Source organism: Crotalus tigris, unplaced genomic scaffold (genome assembly GCF_016545835.1).
Source record: "Crotalus tigris isolate CLP2741 ecotype Arizona unplaced genomic scaffold, ASM1654583v1 scf7180000018809.685583, whole genome shotgun sequence".
Lineage (NCBI taxonomy): Eukaryota > Metazoa > Chordata > Lepidosauria > Squamata > Viperidae > Crotalus > Crotalus tigris.
Window position 1 is genome coordinate 637,835 of NW_024097207.1, and position 16,118 is coordinate 653,952.

At 41.8% G+C, this 16,118-nt stretch overlaps 1 long non-coding RNA gene across 3 annotated transcripts in view; it reads right to left on the bottom strand.

Moving 5' to 3' along the window:
- LOC120313879 overlaps positions 1–13,896 on the bottom strand; it is an 87,477-nt gene extending 73,581 nt beyond the window's left edge. For all 3 annotated transcript variants that reach the window (XR_005558279.1, XR_005558281.1, XR_005558280.1), the window contains exon 1: positions 13,763–13,896. This is a non-coding gene — a long non-coding RNA (uncharacterized LOC120313879). The remainder of the gene's footprint in view (positions 1–13,762) is intronic.
- Positions 13,897–16,118: the final 2,222 nt, after the last annotated feature.

A 16,118-nucleotide genomic window follows, 5' to 3' on the forward strand; every position in this document is an offset into this window, starting at 1 on the left:
GTGCTTTTTTTTTTTTCAAAAGACAACTGGACTTGAAGATGTTTCACTTCTAATCCAAGAAGCTTCTTCAGTTCTATTCACTTCTCAGAACTGAAGAAGCTTCTTGGATGAGAAGTGAAATATCTTGGATATATGCAACATATCAATTTATCTGAATTTGTAATTTGCTTTGTCTTTCAAATTCTTACTCCTGGGCCTGAGGGTTTCCACTGGTTCGTTTATCAATGCATTCAAATAATTTCTGCTTTTGCTAATTTACTTAAGTAAATTTGTGTTAGCTGGGTTTAGCCAAGGAGAATCTCTTGACACACCTGATTCTATGCTCTCAGTAAATATTTATTTTTTTGTTAACATGATCCCAACAAATAGTTATTATAAGATTTGGAAACTGTATGCCTCACATTTTTATTTTCTAGCAAATTTTCCCCAAACTATGATTAAAATTATGACTAGGGAAAAGGAAAAATAATTATTATTTTTGGGATCGGGTCAACAATAAATGTAAATATTTATTGAAAACATAAAAGCAGGCATATCAAGTACTCTTTATTTATAACACAAGTAAAGAGGATCCTTTTAGGCAAAAAGAGGAACAATTTTCTGCTCTCAGGAGCACCTTTTATATGCTTTTATTTGAGAAAACAACAGACTCCATTTATTACAGTAATTTGACATATTGCTGACATTTTGTACTAGCATATTACCTTCCATTTAACATGCACCATCCCATAATATACTCTAGCATGTTTCTGCTAATGCTCATCTAAATATTCAGGAGGTATGTTTTCACCATTCTAATCAACTTTGGAGTGCAAAAACCCCTTGCCCTGTTCTTATCAGTTTAACTTCTTACTTGTGCCTCCCTATCTAAGGGATTTAGGAACTGGAGGCAAACAGTCTTTGATCTGCTGTTATCAGATAGGTGATAAACAGTCTAATAATCTTTTACCAGCCTGAAACTTCCTTTACAATTATTCATATTTTTCTGGCAATTAAAATCCAAATATATATGAAAGTGCCCATTTGGCAAGTCAGCCCAAAATTAAACCACTATCTTATCTTACTGTCTTCGTGATACTCATATGTTTACAAGTATTCTATTTCAATTGTTTAATCTTCTGTCTCAATGTTCCCTTTCTATGTTCCTATTTCTATGTTAGCACCATCTTTTCTTATCTTAACTATTTCTTCTTTAAAACATTCCTTTTCACCTGGGTCTTTTTGTAGCCAATCTCAGCCCGCTTGCATGTGAAAACCTTTTTCATTCTTTATAGACCTGTTTGGAGAGTGGGAGATTGTGAAGTTTATTCATTTATCAAGCAAACAAGCAAGTAAAGATAATCATATTTGTTCACAGCACTGATCTTCACTGATGTACAGTTTAAGATATTTCTATTAGATTTCTGAGAGATAGAAGGAAAAAGGGAAGATCTATTTCCAATTATATCTTTTGGGTTTTCCTCCATTACTCAAAGGATTAACAACTACACCCCTGCTATGTCTAGATGCAAGGTGGACAAAGCCATAGCAAATGCTCTGAAAATGTGGAGTGATGTGAGTCCCCTGCAGTTCCTAAGAATCACAGGACCTGCTGATATTGAAATTCTTTTTGCATACTTGCTTTTTTATATCAATTTTTATTTATTGGATATTTCTCACATCTGGCAAAGCATGAGTGTTGTCACCCTTTTGTGATAAACTGGTTCAAGAAACAGACAGAAAACGAATTAATGTAATGTTTTTTATTGTAGGAAAGAGGAAAGATTGTCAGATCTAAACAACATCAAGACAGTGACCTTTAGAGTTTCTTTCTCACCATTGCTTCTATATCATCTCTTCTGCAACTCCTTTCTCAGTTTCCTCATTCCTTTCCTATCCCCAAGATCATCTCTACTTTTTTTTTACACATTACAACATAGAAAATATCAGCTGGTTGTTATTTTACTTGCTATGAAAAATATCCCTAACCTTTCCTAAATTATTCCTGTGAAAAGCTAATCTGTCTTGCATTCTGCTCACATTTGTTCTGCCTTCTCCATTACTAGATCATTGGAAGAAGAGGTCTCTACCATGCTGACATAAGGACCATCTGATGGTGACTTAGCTATCACCAGTAAAGTGGTGAAACCTGGTGACAACTTCTACAGAACTAGATCCATGGGTTTAGTCATGAAAGGGGTGAAATCATTAGAAGAGGCACTTAAAAGAATGGAAACGGCTGCAGAGTTGAACATAATTCCTTAGGGAAGGTAAAATGAATTGAAATAGATTGTAATCTTCATTTATTTATTAATCAAATTTTTATAGTACAGAGAAGAGCAAAAAGGATGATTAGGGGACTGGAGGCTAAAACATATAAGGAACGGTTGCTGGAATTGGGTATGTCTAGTTTAACGAAGAGAAGGACGAGGGGGAACATGATAGCAGTGTTCCAATATCTCAGGGGCTACCACAAAGAAGAGGGAGTCAAGCTATTCTCCAAAGCGCCTGAAGGCAGGACAAGAAGCAACGGGTGGAAACTAATTAAGGAGAGAAACAACCTAAAATTAAGGAGAAACTTCCTGACAGTTAGAACAATAAACCAGTGGAACAACCTGCCTCCAGAAGCGGTGAATGCTCCAACACTGGAAGTTTTTAAGAAGAGACTGGACAGCCACTTTGTCCGAAATGATGTAGGGTTTCCTGCCTGAGCAGGGGGTTGGACTTGATGACCTCCAAGGTCCCTTCCAATATTATTATTATTATTATTATTGAAGGACAATATATGTATTAAAATAAATAAAACTACAAAAAGAATTTCCCTTATAAAAAGGATTAATTTATATATCACCTAAAGTTACTCTATGAAGGGGGGGGGGATGGATGATTTCTAAATATGATATATAAAATAAATAAAATTAATTGACTTTAGCTACATTTCACTGTTCAAAATAATGGACTACACTTTGATGTACTGTATGATGAAAGTGTAGTCCACTGTTTTATCTCATTAAAACTGTGCTCTGCAGAGACCATTTATGCATAAGAATGTACAAAATTTGCAAATGTTTCCAAATATTTCAAGACCAAAATTCATATGTTTTGTTCCAAACTCAGTGCAGGTAGTCCTCAAGTTATGACCACAATTGAGCCCCAAATTTCTGTTGCTAAGCAAGACAGTTGTTAAGTGAATTTTATTAACTTTCTTGCCACAGTTCTTAAGTTAGTAACATAATTGTTAAGTGAATCTAGCTTCTTCATTGACCTTGCTTGTCAGAAGGTCACAAAAAGTGATTATATGACCCCAGGGACACTGCAACATTCATAAACATGAGTCAGTTGCCAAACATCCAAATTTTGATCACCTGACCCTGGGGATGCTGCAACAGTCATAAGTGTGAAGTCAGCCAGAAGTCAGTGTCATTGTAACTTCAAATGGTAACTAAATTAATTGTTATAATAATTGTTCCATTATTTTTTGGACTTGTTGGAATATGTTTGTTTAAAAAGTTTTTACCAATAGATATTATGTACTTTCTTTGCTTGCTAATGATGAAACAGGGAAGAAAGGAGATCTTGAGAACTGAGACAATATTTTAATTCTACCATTTGCTTCATCCTATTGTCACCCTGTCTTTTATCTTGGACACTGTATGTCATATTTTTCAACTACGTTAGATAGCTGGCCTGTTTCAATGGCTGATTTATTTTATGGAAAAGACCAATGAGCTATTTCATGTATTTCCATCTCAATCCCAATCTACAAGATGACAACATTAAAAGGGAAGATTATTTCAAACAAACACCTCGTCCCAATTTCACAAAACAGCCACTGACACAATCCCACAATTCCCTCCTTTTCCTCATCGTGTGACCACAGCAGCATCATGGCAGTGCTCAAGCAGCCACTTCTTTCCCAAATTTTATTCCTTTGGGAATAACAGGTCCCAGGATTCCATATGTTAGCCAATTTGAGGTAACTTTGTTGACAAAGTTTTGCCCTATAATATAGCATTTCGCCCAGTTAAAAGTTAAAGGCATGAGAGTTTTAGTAGTATAAAAAAATATTTATGAAATGCTTATACAAAGTAAATTCTTTATGAGCAATACATAAAGGGGCTTAAAATAAGTACAGATGCATATAAAAATTAATGCAAGTACAGAATAAAATATATATTTTAGAACAATAGTCATATTTGCATCATCTCTTTCCGAGTTGTCACTGACGCTATCCAGAAATTGGTCACTATGGGGGGGGGAGGAAATCCATAAATAAGAAAAAGTGAATTAAAACATAAATAAATCCCTTGTTTTTCAAAGGGCTGATAAAAGACACTTTTGGCTGCTCTTCTAAAGGCAAAAGCCCCCAAAGGGCTAAATTCCACAACCTGGAAGGAATGTATTTTGCAGAAGAAATCTGATTACTATATTAATAAGCCTCCAATGAGAAAATATCAAATATCAAACCAGGTTAATTTTTGAACCTAAACTTTGTCAACTGTTACCTAAATTGGTAGTGCTCGAAAAGGACTAAAACTGAAAGTTTTTACTGTATTTTTTATTATTAGATTTTTTTTCCCTTCCCTGATTATTTTTTTCCCTTTGATTTCTTTCCTTTTTGATTCCTTTTGAAATGCAGCACTTCAGGATCTATCTCCAGAAACAGGGATTTACCACAGCATGAACTCAGTACATCTGTCTGCAACATTTTGCAACTGTAGAAAGGAAATCCAACTCTCACCGTTTAAACTTCTGCTATTCAATCTTCTCCCATTCCTCCTCATCCAATTTCAACACCAAAGCTGAAATGACCAAGATAGCACAGGCACCCAGCTAGCCAAATAAAGAAAGTCTCCTTAGAATATCAGACTTCCCTTATCTAGCTGACATTCTCCCCTTTCATAAACAAAGGGTTATTTGTTTCTGAGGCATGTTCTGTTCTTACGCTTTCCAAAAATCTGTTTTCCTATCCTACTTGTCTGTGGTTCTCATATTAAATACTTCTCAGCACATTGGGCTGGATGGAGGGATGGATGAATGGAGAGAGAGAGAGAGGGAGGAGGGAGGGAGGAAGGGAGAGAGAGAGAGAGAGAGAGAGAGAGAGAGAGAGAGAGAGAGAGAGAGAGAGAGGGAGAGAGTAAAGGAAGACCAGAAATATAATGACAATGAATCATTCACTTCATCCACATGTTGACAGACTCCACTTACCAAGGAAAATAGGTGGGCGTGGAATGTTGCAAGTGCACCAGACAATTAAAGAAGGGAAAAGGGCATTGGAAGTTAAGTGATGAAGATGCACTGAAGCTAGTATACCAGGAAAGCTTACTGAGACTGGAGAGGCAAAACTTGCATACAAGAAAGACGAAATGAAAAGAGACATGGCAAGGCAAAGCATTACATGGCCAGTACATTTAAAAAAAATAGGAGGCAAAGCAGACAATAACAAGACCTGGCAATGGTTAAGAGTAAGAATACTGAACAAAGAGACAGAGGAGCTAATTCTGCCTGCACAAGACCAAGCCTTAAGAACAAATATATACAAAGTCAGAATTGAGAAGACAGTAACAGACAGCAAATGCTACCTCAGCAAAGAAGCGGAAAAAACAATGGATCACCTGGTTAGTTGCCGCAAGAAGATAGCACAAACAATGGCATGACAGAGTAGTGACAATGGTAGATTAGAAGATCCACAAGAAAGACCATATACCTGCAAGCAAGAACTAGTGGAATCATAAAATAGAAAAAGAAGAAGCTAAATTGCTCTGAGGCTTCAGAGTTTAGAGACAACATAATACCCCAGACTTAACAATTGCTAATAAGAATGACAAAAAAAGTCTGGATAGTGGATGTGGCATTAGGCAGAAGAATTGACAATAACAAAATCATCATCAGTCAATTGCAGACGGCAGCTTTATTCAGAACAACTTACCTCCTGCAATAATACCTGTTATGTCCCGAGCCTTGCAAACGGCTCGGGCGTTTGCAGGCAGTCCCGGGCAGGTGCAAAGCTGCCCGGGACCAGACAGGCTGTCGCCAGCGCCGTGCGCATGCGCGGGTGCTGGCGCGGGAAAAGTAACCCATTTACCCGGGAGTTGCCTATATAAGAGGCTGCGAGGTGTTTGGGCGAGGCTGAAGCCATCTTCCTGTAAGCTGAACGCTGAATAAATGAAACTGAGAACTCCAGCTGCTTCTCGTGTCTGTTTTCCCGCCACGGACTCAACACTGGCGACGAAGGTGGGATGCCTTGCACTACCTGGAAAGGAAGAAGTGTAAGCTTACCCAAGGAGTCCTGAGCAGCGAAAGAGGAACGGCGTCGACTCGGCAGCTGCCCGCCAATCCGGTGCGCATTCGGGGGTAGGCTGGCTGATAGACCCGTCTCCTGAAGATCCGAAGATGGCGAAAATCGGAAGGCTTTCGGAATTCGACGTCTCACATCCAGAGCGGTGGGAGTCCTACGTATCCAGAATGGAGAACTACTTCAAGGCAAACCAAGTGAGGGAAGATAGCTTGAAGGCGGCCACCCTGCTTTGCGTTTGCGGCCAAGATGCCTTCGAAATCACAGAAAACCTTGCAGCACCTGTCCCAGTAGAGTCTGTAAGCTACGCAGACCTGAAGAAGCTGCTGAAGGAGCATTTCCATCCCAAGGTGTCCGTTATCTCATGGCGCCACACCTTCGAACAAAGGGATCAACGGTCCGGTGAGTCAGCCAAGGAATACATCGCCGCGTTACGGAAGGCCGCCAAACCCTGCGAGTTCAAGGACCTCGAGGAACGACTGAGGGACCGATTCGTGTGCGGGTTAAGGCATCGCGAGCTACAACAGAGACTTTTCGCAAAGGAAGAATTATCCTTCCAAGACGCCTTAAGGGAAGTCACCGCAGAAGAAGCAGCAGGCGGCGCCGTCAAAAACATGCGGCCGATCAGAAACAGTGCAGAGGGTGCGTCCGTGCACCAGGAAGACGTCCGACGAAACTCCGAGGAGGATCCGGACGAGGAAGTCGACCGTCTACACCCCGCGAAGGAAGAGAACCAGAAGGGAAGCTCTTCGGCTCCGCTCAAGTGCATCGGCTGTGGAGGTCGCCACAGGAGAACCGACTGCAAGTTCCGCTCCGCTACCTGCCGGGCATGCGGTAAACAAGGGCACATTGCAGCTGTGTGCCTGGGCCGACGAAAGGCACAACCCCAAGAAGAACGCCTGAAGGGTACCAGATTCCCCAGCCAGAATAGGGTAGGTTTTTGCGCTTCGCGAAGAAGCATCTGTAGAACAGGCACACACAAGCCCATGAAGAAAAAGCTGTCACTCAACGTGAAGCTACAAGGGGTTCCATTATCTATGGAACTAGACACAGGGTCTGCCCTGTCCATCATTTCATTGCATACATTTAGGAAGATTTGTTCCAGAAGTGGGTCTAAGGCCAAGTTAAGGCCTTCTGATATTGTATTAACAGATTTTCAGAACTCAAGAGTGTGTGTTAAGGGGGAGGCCACCCTTAACGTGCAATACAAGAGTTTTGAAGGTCCACTAGACTTATTAGTAGTAGGGGGTGAACGAACGAGTCTCATAGGACTCGATTGGTTTGAGGCCCTGGGGATACACGTCACAGGACTCAATAGCTTACAAACACTCGACCTACAGGAAGTCTGCACAGAATTTGCAGATGTTTTCAGCCCCCAGCTGGGCACATTCAAAGGACCACCTGTGTCCTTAAAGCTAGACCCCACTGTCACTCCCATTAGGATTAAAGCAAGAAGGGTCCCTTTTGCTTTAAAAAGTAAGATTGACACTGAACTAGACAAACTAATCCAACAGGGAATCCTAGAACCTGTTGATTCCAGCCCGTGGGAGACCCCCATTGTCACGCCTCTAAAGGCAAATGGGGACATTCGCATTTGTGCTGATTACAAATGCACACTCAATAAGGCATTGCAGCAACATGCCTATCCTGTTCCTGTGGTCAGTCACATCCTGGCCTCTCTCAAGGGGGGGCGTGTTTTTGCAAAGCTTGACCTAGCTCAAGCATATCAACAGCTGCCTGTTGATGATGATGCTGCCATAGCTCAGACCATTGTGACCCACAGGGGAGCCTTTAAGGTAAAAAGGCTACAGTTTGGAGTGAATGTCGCTCCTGGGATTTTCCAAAGCGTTATGGAAAACACACTACGAGGTATACCAGGGGTCTGCCCCTACTTTGACGATGTCTTGATTGCAGGAGACTCCACACACATTCTAGCTGAAAGGCTTAGGGCTGTCCTGTTAAGATTCAGGAAATCAGGCCTCAAGCTCAGAAAAGACAAATGCCAGATTGGGGTGCCTTCTACTGAATTTCTGGGATTCAAAATTGATGCTGCTGGGATTCATCCTGCTGAATCCAAACTAACTGCTATTTTAGATGCACCCAGGCCAAAGTCTAAGGCCGAACTTCAGGCCTTTCTAGGCCTCCTGAATTTCTACAATTCTTTTCTTCCACATAAAGCTAGTGTAGCTGAGCCTCTTCACAGGCTACTAGACAAACAGGCTGTGTGGCTGTGGTCACAAGCGCATGAGGCTTGCTTTAAAGAAGTCAAGGCCTTGCTCACTTCTAACAGTGTTCTTGCACATTTCAACGAGTCTCTCCCTGTGTGCATCGCTTGTGATGCGTCCCCCTACGGGGTTGGAGCTGTCCTGAGTCACCTCAGGTCTGATGGAACTCAGGTTCCTATTGCATACTACTCCAGAACACTGTCTTCTGCCGAGCGCAACTACGCTCAGATAGACAGGGAGGCTCTGGCTGTTGTTGCTGGAATTAAAAAATTCCACGATTTTCTATATGGCAGGCATTTCACGGTCTTCACTGACCATAAGCCTCTGCTGGGACTGTTTACCACACGTAAGCAGACTCCCCACATCATTTCCCCTAGAATGCTTAGGTGGTCTATTTTCTTGTCTGCATATGATTTTTCATTACTCCACAAGCCTGGGAAAGAAATGGGCCATGCTGATGGCCTCAGTAGATTGCCTCTGCCAGTAGTAGAAGCTGACCCCGCGCCAGCTGTCAACATTCTATCAATCCAAGCCTTGCCCGAGCTCCCTCTTAGTGCCAGGGATGTTACCGCTGAAACAGGTACAGATCACACACTTTCACGTGTCCGCTCCTGGGTCCTGTCCGGGTGGCCTGAGCACTGCCCTAGTCCTGAGTTTCAGAGTTTCTGGTCCAAAAGAAACGAACTGTCCCTTTCTCAGGGTTGTCTGCTTTGGGGAAACAGAGTTGTCATTCCCACCTCAATGAGGACTAGGGTCTTAGAATCCCTCCACGAGGGTCATCCTGGCATTGTTCGTATGAAGGCTCTTGCACGCAGCCACTTGTGGTGGCCTGCTTTAGATAAAGATATTGAGGCTAAGGTACACGCATGCCACCTGTGCCAACGATCTCGCCCAGAGATGCCCCAAGCTCCTGTGCATAGATGGGAGGAAACACAGTCCCCATGGTCTAGGGTGCACATTGACTACGCTGGGCCCTTTCAGGGCCAGTTCTTCTTGGTCCTTGTTGACAGCCATTCAAAATGGCTTGAGGTTGTGCCTGTCTCATCCACCACCACTGCAAAGACTATTCAGGTACTGAGGGGGATTTTTGCTGCACACGGGCTGCCAGATGTCATTGTGTCCGACAACGGCCCTCAATTCACCTCCTCCGAATTCCAAGCTTTCTTACAGGCAAACCTGATTCGTCATGCCACGTCTGCGCCTTTTCACCCGTCCACCAACGGTATGGCTGAACGCATGGTGCGCATCGCAAAGGACGCCTTGAAGAGACTCACCTACGGGGACTGGCATCACAGGTTGGCTGACTTTCTCCTTTCTTATCGCACCACACTGTCCACTTCTACAGGGAGAAGTCCAGCTGAACTTCGTTGGGGGCGCCAACTTACTACTAGACTTGACCGGTTGCATCCGGACAGACTGCCTTCATCTACCTCACATCCTAGGGCACCTAGACAACTACTTGTGGGTGCCCCGGTTTGGGCTCGCAATTACGGGCCTGGTCATACATGGGTCCCCGCTTCTGTGTCCAGGATCACAGGTCCTCTCTCCTACGAGGTTGCCCTGGACAACGGTCGTGTCCTGCGTCGGCACATCGACCAACTTCGCTCTAGGCGAGACTTTTCTGCTGAGACTCCTGGGTCTTTTCCAGGGGGGGAGGGGGACCCTTTGGAGCAAAGGGAAGGGCAAGAGCTACTGCCCATCTCCACTGAGGGAGCCACAAACGGCCCGTCCCAAGGTTCTGCAATTGCTCCGAAAAGAAAGTCATGGAGCTTACCCACACAACAGGCACTCACGCCTACTCCAGCCAGGGAGTCACCCCGGGGGCATACTCACTTTCCACACACATCACACAGCACTCCAGCAACGGAGGATACCCGGGGGCATCCCAACAAATCATTCCCCGCAAGAGAGCTGGCACACAATTCCCAAGGTTGGCCTGACCTTACCCCAAATCCTACAGGGGGTCAAACATACACAGAGCTAGTCGAGGAACCAAGTCCCGACTACAACAACCCTAGCACAAATCAGGGAACACCTGAGTTTTGGGAAAGTACAGAAACCCACACGAGCCCGAACACAGAATGGGGTTCAGGGAATGGACAGCCTCCTGACAGGTCTTGGACTGACCTAGGAGGTTCTACAGAGACGCCCAGCAGCGGCTATCACTTCAAGGGGCCTGAGGGTCTACAGCTAGGTAGGTCAACCAGGTCACAAAGTAACAGAAGCCCTGGCCTGACGAGCCCGGTGGGCAAGCAAGCAGGCCAGGCATCGGGGCACAGTCCTTGGAAGACACCAGGGCACAATAGAGAGAACAGGCTCACGCCTCCCTCCAGTCAGGGGACTTATGCCAGTAACCCAGAGCTAAGAAGGTCACAGAGAGCAAAGAAATCTCCTAAGTATCTAGAAGATTACATAACATTGCTGGCAAGGCAAAAGCCAGTAATCAGTGGGAGCACTGGGGAGCAAAATGTCATATAAAATAAATGTTGTATGTTGGTAGTAGTTTTAGCCCGGGGGAAAGGGGTGTTATGTCCCGAGCCTTGCAAACGGCTCGGGCGTTTGCAGGCAGTCCCGGGCAGGTGCAAAGCTGCCCGGGACCAGACAGGCTGTCGCCAGCGCCGTGCGCATGCGCGGGTGCTGGCGCGGGAAAAGTAACCCATTTACCCGGGAGTTGCCTATATAAGAGGCTGCGAGGCGTTTGGGCGAGGCTGAAGCCATCTTCCTGTAAGCTGAACGCTGAATAAATGAAACTGAGAACTCCAGCTGCTTCTCGTGTCTGTTTTCCCACCACGGACTCAACAATACCTTTAACACCATCATTTTATAGATGGCATTTCCCACCCGTAAGGCTAGCCAAAATGGGTCCAAACATCTCACCCCTATGCTGGAAATGTAAAAAAGCAATAGGTTCATACTACCATATGTGGTGGGAATGCCCAAAGACTCGTGAGTATTGGAACAGGACATGAAACTGGTTGAGAGATATATTAACACTAGACTTAGAGTTAAAAGTATTTCTTGTTGGGAATAACGGCAGAAAAATACGACAAGGGAACAATCTACCTGCTGCTACACATCTTGACTGCAGCTAGGCTTGCCTTTGCACAAAAATGGAAATTCCCACAGAGGAAGAGTTAATACAAAAAATATTAGCGTGTGCGGAAATGGACAGGCTCACAATGATATTAAAAGACAAATGTGGATCAGTTTATTATGAAACCTGGGATAAATTTTATCCCTGGAAGAATTTGAAGAGGTTGGTCGGGATTAAAGATGAATGTTAAGATAGAAATATATGTTATTTTAGAACAAGTATTGTATATAAAACTTAGATGTATATGTAGAGATGAAGAATTGATTGTAAAAAGTGGAATAATCTGATAAGAATGTATATACTGGAATGTCACATTAAATCCAATGTTTGTTTGTTTTTAACTGTATTATAAATAAAATTTGTAAAAATAAAAATACCTTTAACACCATCAAAGAACAATATCTGCCTATCCCAGGTCCTTGGGAAGGACTCAGTAGATGGACAAAAATGATAATAATAATAATAATTGGTGATGAAGGACTGGTGATAGGGGAATGAAGGCTAAAACATATGAAGAATGGTTGCAGGAATTGGGTAGGTCTAGTTTAATGAAGAGAAAGACTGGGGTGACACGATAGCAGTGTTCCAATATCTCAGGGGTTGCCACAAAGAAGAGGGAGTCAAGCTATTCTCTAAAGCACCTGAAGGCAGGACAAGAAGCAATGGATAAAAACTAATCATGGAAAAGGGTAACCTTGAACTAAGGAGAAATTTTCTGTCAATTAGAACAATTAATCAGTGGAACAACTTGCCTCCCAAAGTTGTGAATATGCCAACCCTGGAGGTTTTTAAGAAGAGATTGGACAATTTGTCTGAAATGATATAGGGCTTCCTGCTTACGCAAGGGGTTGAACTAGAAGATGTCCATGGTCCCTTCCAATTCTTTTATTCTGAATCAAACTCTCTTTGTGCTTCAAGCATTGCTGCCTCTCTCCATCTAACACAGCTTCACAGAGAAGCCTGAACATTCAGCAGTCTACATTTTCTCATATCAGATATTCAATTCCTGTTTGTTATTTTTATAAAGTTTTAGTGCTTTATTTGCAAGTTACCTCAATACTGTTTGTGAAAGAGATGGAGCATTAGGATTGAAATGAATGATTGCACTTTGCTCTAAAATCTAGATGCACTGCAGTTTAAAATCATTTCACTGCTTATGACCAATGGGGCACGTGATGAAAGTCACACATTTGGACGATGCGAAGTGTAAAAACTATAACATGATCTCTTCAATGTAAAAGCAAGAATACATCATGACTAAAGTATTTTAAAAATAGAATTGTATATAATGACTAAACATTGTGCTAAAATTGTCTATTAGAGGCTAAAGATAGCTTCGCACAACATGTCAGCCTTCCCACAAATACCAAACAGGAAACACACTATATGAGCTACTTCTATTTGATTGTAAGTCTACATTAACAACATCCTGCAAGTCTGAAAGTACAAATCTCCCAGGTTCTGTTATAGCCTGAGAAGTTAGGGAGAATCCCCTCTAAGCCTCTTTCTCTACCTATTATGCAGCTGCGGGCTGAACCTTCTCTTATCTGATCACTTCCTAGGCATTATTTCTCTCCCCCATTTCTCAAGGTCTTTCTGACCTACCATTACAACATGCACAACACAACATAAATAAATTTTACACTTAGGTGGTTTCGGTTGCATGTTTAACTGGTGTGAATCCCCTCTGATTTATTTAGGGTTCAACACAGGTATTCCTCAACTTACAGCCACAACTGAGCCCAAAATTTTTGTTGTTAAATGAGACATTTGTTAGGTGAGTTTTGCTCCATTTTACAATTTTTCTTGCCACAGTTGTTAAGTAAATCGTTGCAGTTGTTAAGATAGTAACATGGTTGTTAAGTGAATCCGGCTTCCCCATTGACTTTGCTTATCAGAAGGTTGCAAAAAAATCACATGACCCCAGGACATAAATATGAAAGTTACCAGGCATCTGAATTTTGATCACATGACCATGGGAATGCACAACAGTCGTAAGTGTGAAAAACAGTCATAAGTCATTTTTTTTCAGTACCGTTGCAGCTTTGAACAGTCCCTAAACAAACTACTTGTATTTTGTATGAGTTCAGAAAACAGCGTAATTCAGTATTATGGTTATATTAAGACATCAAATTGTTAGATCCAGACTTAGACTAATTTAAGGCTCACCAAACTGGCCCTTTTCAAATTCATCAGGCAACATATCCAGGGACCACTGAATTGTGGAAGTCTGAACATCAACATGAGGCTTCTTTTTTCTTTTTTTGTCCACCTGAAAGATCTGCACCAAATTTCATTCTGCCTAAATCCAGCATCCTCTTTAAGATGTTAAATGGTATGCCAGTGACAATCTGTGATCATTAATATTTTCAGCTTTAATGATTAATATTTTCCTTTCAAAAACAGGTGTTGCTGGATGGCAATTTGTTAATCATTTTCAAGTAACTTTGCCCACCAAAACTTCCTCATAAACAAAGGGATTTTCCAAGTTCTTGCACACATTCTATGATGTGGTGAGTAGGCAAAATAGTCTGGTTCTCACAAGACGGTTTCTGCACCAAAGGCAGAGTCACTCTTTGACTTTATCTCAGTCATGAGCTTGTTCTGAAACAGGGGCGGGTCTGAAAGTGATTTGAACAAAGCCCTGTCTTGATTCATATCTAACTTTAGCTTCTTTATGTCAGCCAAAATATTCTAAAAGTTATCTTAATATGAGATGGGTTTCTCCTTTCTAACTTATTGTTTCTCCTTTTTATCTTATTGACTAGTTTTGCACAACATACTAGACTAGACTAAAACATGATAGAATCATTTATGATTCAGCACATGGGACGGATTCAGCTCTTGTTAGCAGGTTGTGGAATCAGGCTATCATGTGAAGGCATTATATGTATTTACTATATAATCAATCAATCAGAATAGAGCTGGAAGGGACCTTGGAGGTTTTCTAGTCCAACCCCCTGCTCAAGCAGGAGACCCTATGCCATTTCAGAAAACTGGCTGTGCAGTCTCTTCTTAAACATCTCCAGTGATGATGCACCCACAACTTCTGGAGCCAAGCTGTTCCACTGGCTAATTGTTCTTTCACTAGATTACAACATAAATCACTAGATCACAAAATGTAGTCCTCGATTTGCAACTGTTCATTTAGTGACCATTCAAAGTTGCAACGGCACTGAAAAAAAAGACTTACGGACATTTTTCATACTTATGACCTTTGCAGCATCACCATGGTGTGTGATCAAAATTTGGACACTTGGCAATTGGTTTATACTTATAACAGTTGCAGTGTCCGAGGGTCATGTGTTCACCTTGTGCAACCTTCTGACAAGCAAAGTCAATGGAGAAGCCAGATTCATTTAACAAGTGTGTTACAAACTTAACAACTGTGAGGGGCTCACTTAATAACTGTGGCAAGAAAGGTTGTAAAATGAGGCAAAATTCACTTAACAATTGTCTCATTAGTAACATAAATTTGGGGCTTAATTGTGGTCGTACGTTGTGGACTGCCTGTAATGGGGAAAGGGTTCCACTCTTTTTTTAAAAAAAAAAAAGATAAGACAGAAGAAAAAGAAGATGGGAATCTAGCATCTCCGATGAATTATATGAATGTATAACTAGATGCGAGTGAGTTGTGAATGAGATAAAATTTTGGTAGTTTGAGGTCTGAAGATTGTTCATTCTGAGATGTCTAAAAAGAATGCATAATAGGATAACACTCCACAAATGGCTACACATCTCTCTATGTAACCTGTTTTGCAAAGTCCCACAGAGGAGAGAACAGCTGAATGCTTGACAGTATTGCACAGGAAGCTGCAGGACTGTTGGCTTGGTCCCATTCTTTCTTCAGTTGAGGTCTTGCAATATTCATCCAAATGATGGAAGGGCTAAAGATCCTCCAGGTACATAAAGTTTCATATGCTACCAGAGAAAGCAACTGAAGTCATATAGTTTTAAAAAGTGGAAATGTAAATATAGCTAAGGACATAGACTTCTAACACTTTTCAACAGTAAATTCTGTTCGACAGAAAATTCAGTTTTCAACAGAAAATTCTGACAATTTTCAACAGTGTTATAGGTCATCCACCATGGCTACTTTTACAAACTATAACTCTTCGCACCCTTAAATCAGAAGCATAATCTGTGAAGGGCTCTTCCACTTTTCATTCCTCTGCATACAAGCTCTCTGCAAGTCTTCATAGAAAATAATACTCGGTTTGATTGTTCACTTTCATTTGCATGCTGTTTAATCCCAAAAACTCTGGGCAGTTAACAATCCCATCCTAAAATTAGATAAGACCCACAAAACCAAAATGTGGAAAAAGAGAATAATTTCAAAAATATATAAAATAAACATATCAAAATGCTAAGTCTTGGTGGCAAGCAAAACAAAAAATAAGATTGGGTAAGTCAAACAATATTAGGTCATTCCCAATTACGTTGGACTGCATTTTGAAAAGTCAACTTCCCTTTAGCCTGTGGTTTAGGGGATTAAAGAAAAAAATTGAAAAGGGGGAGAGAAATA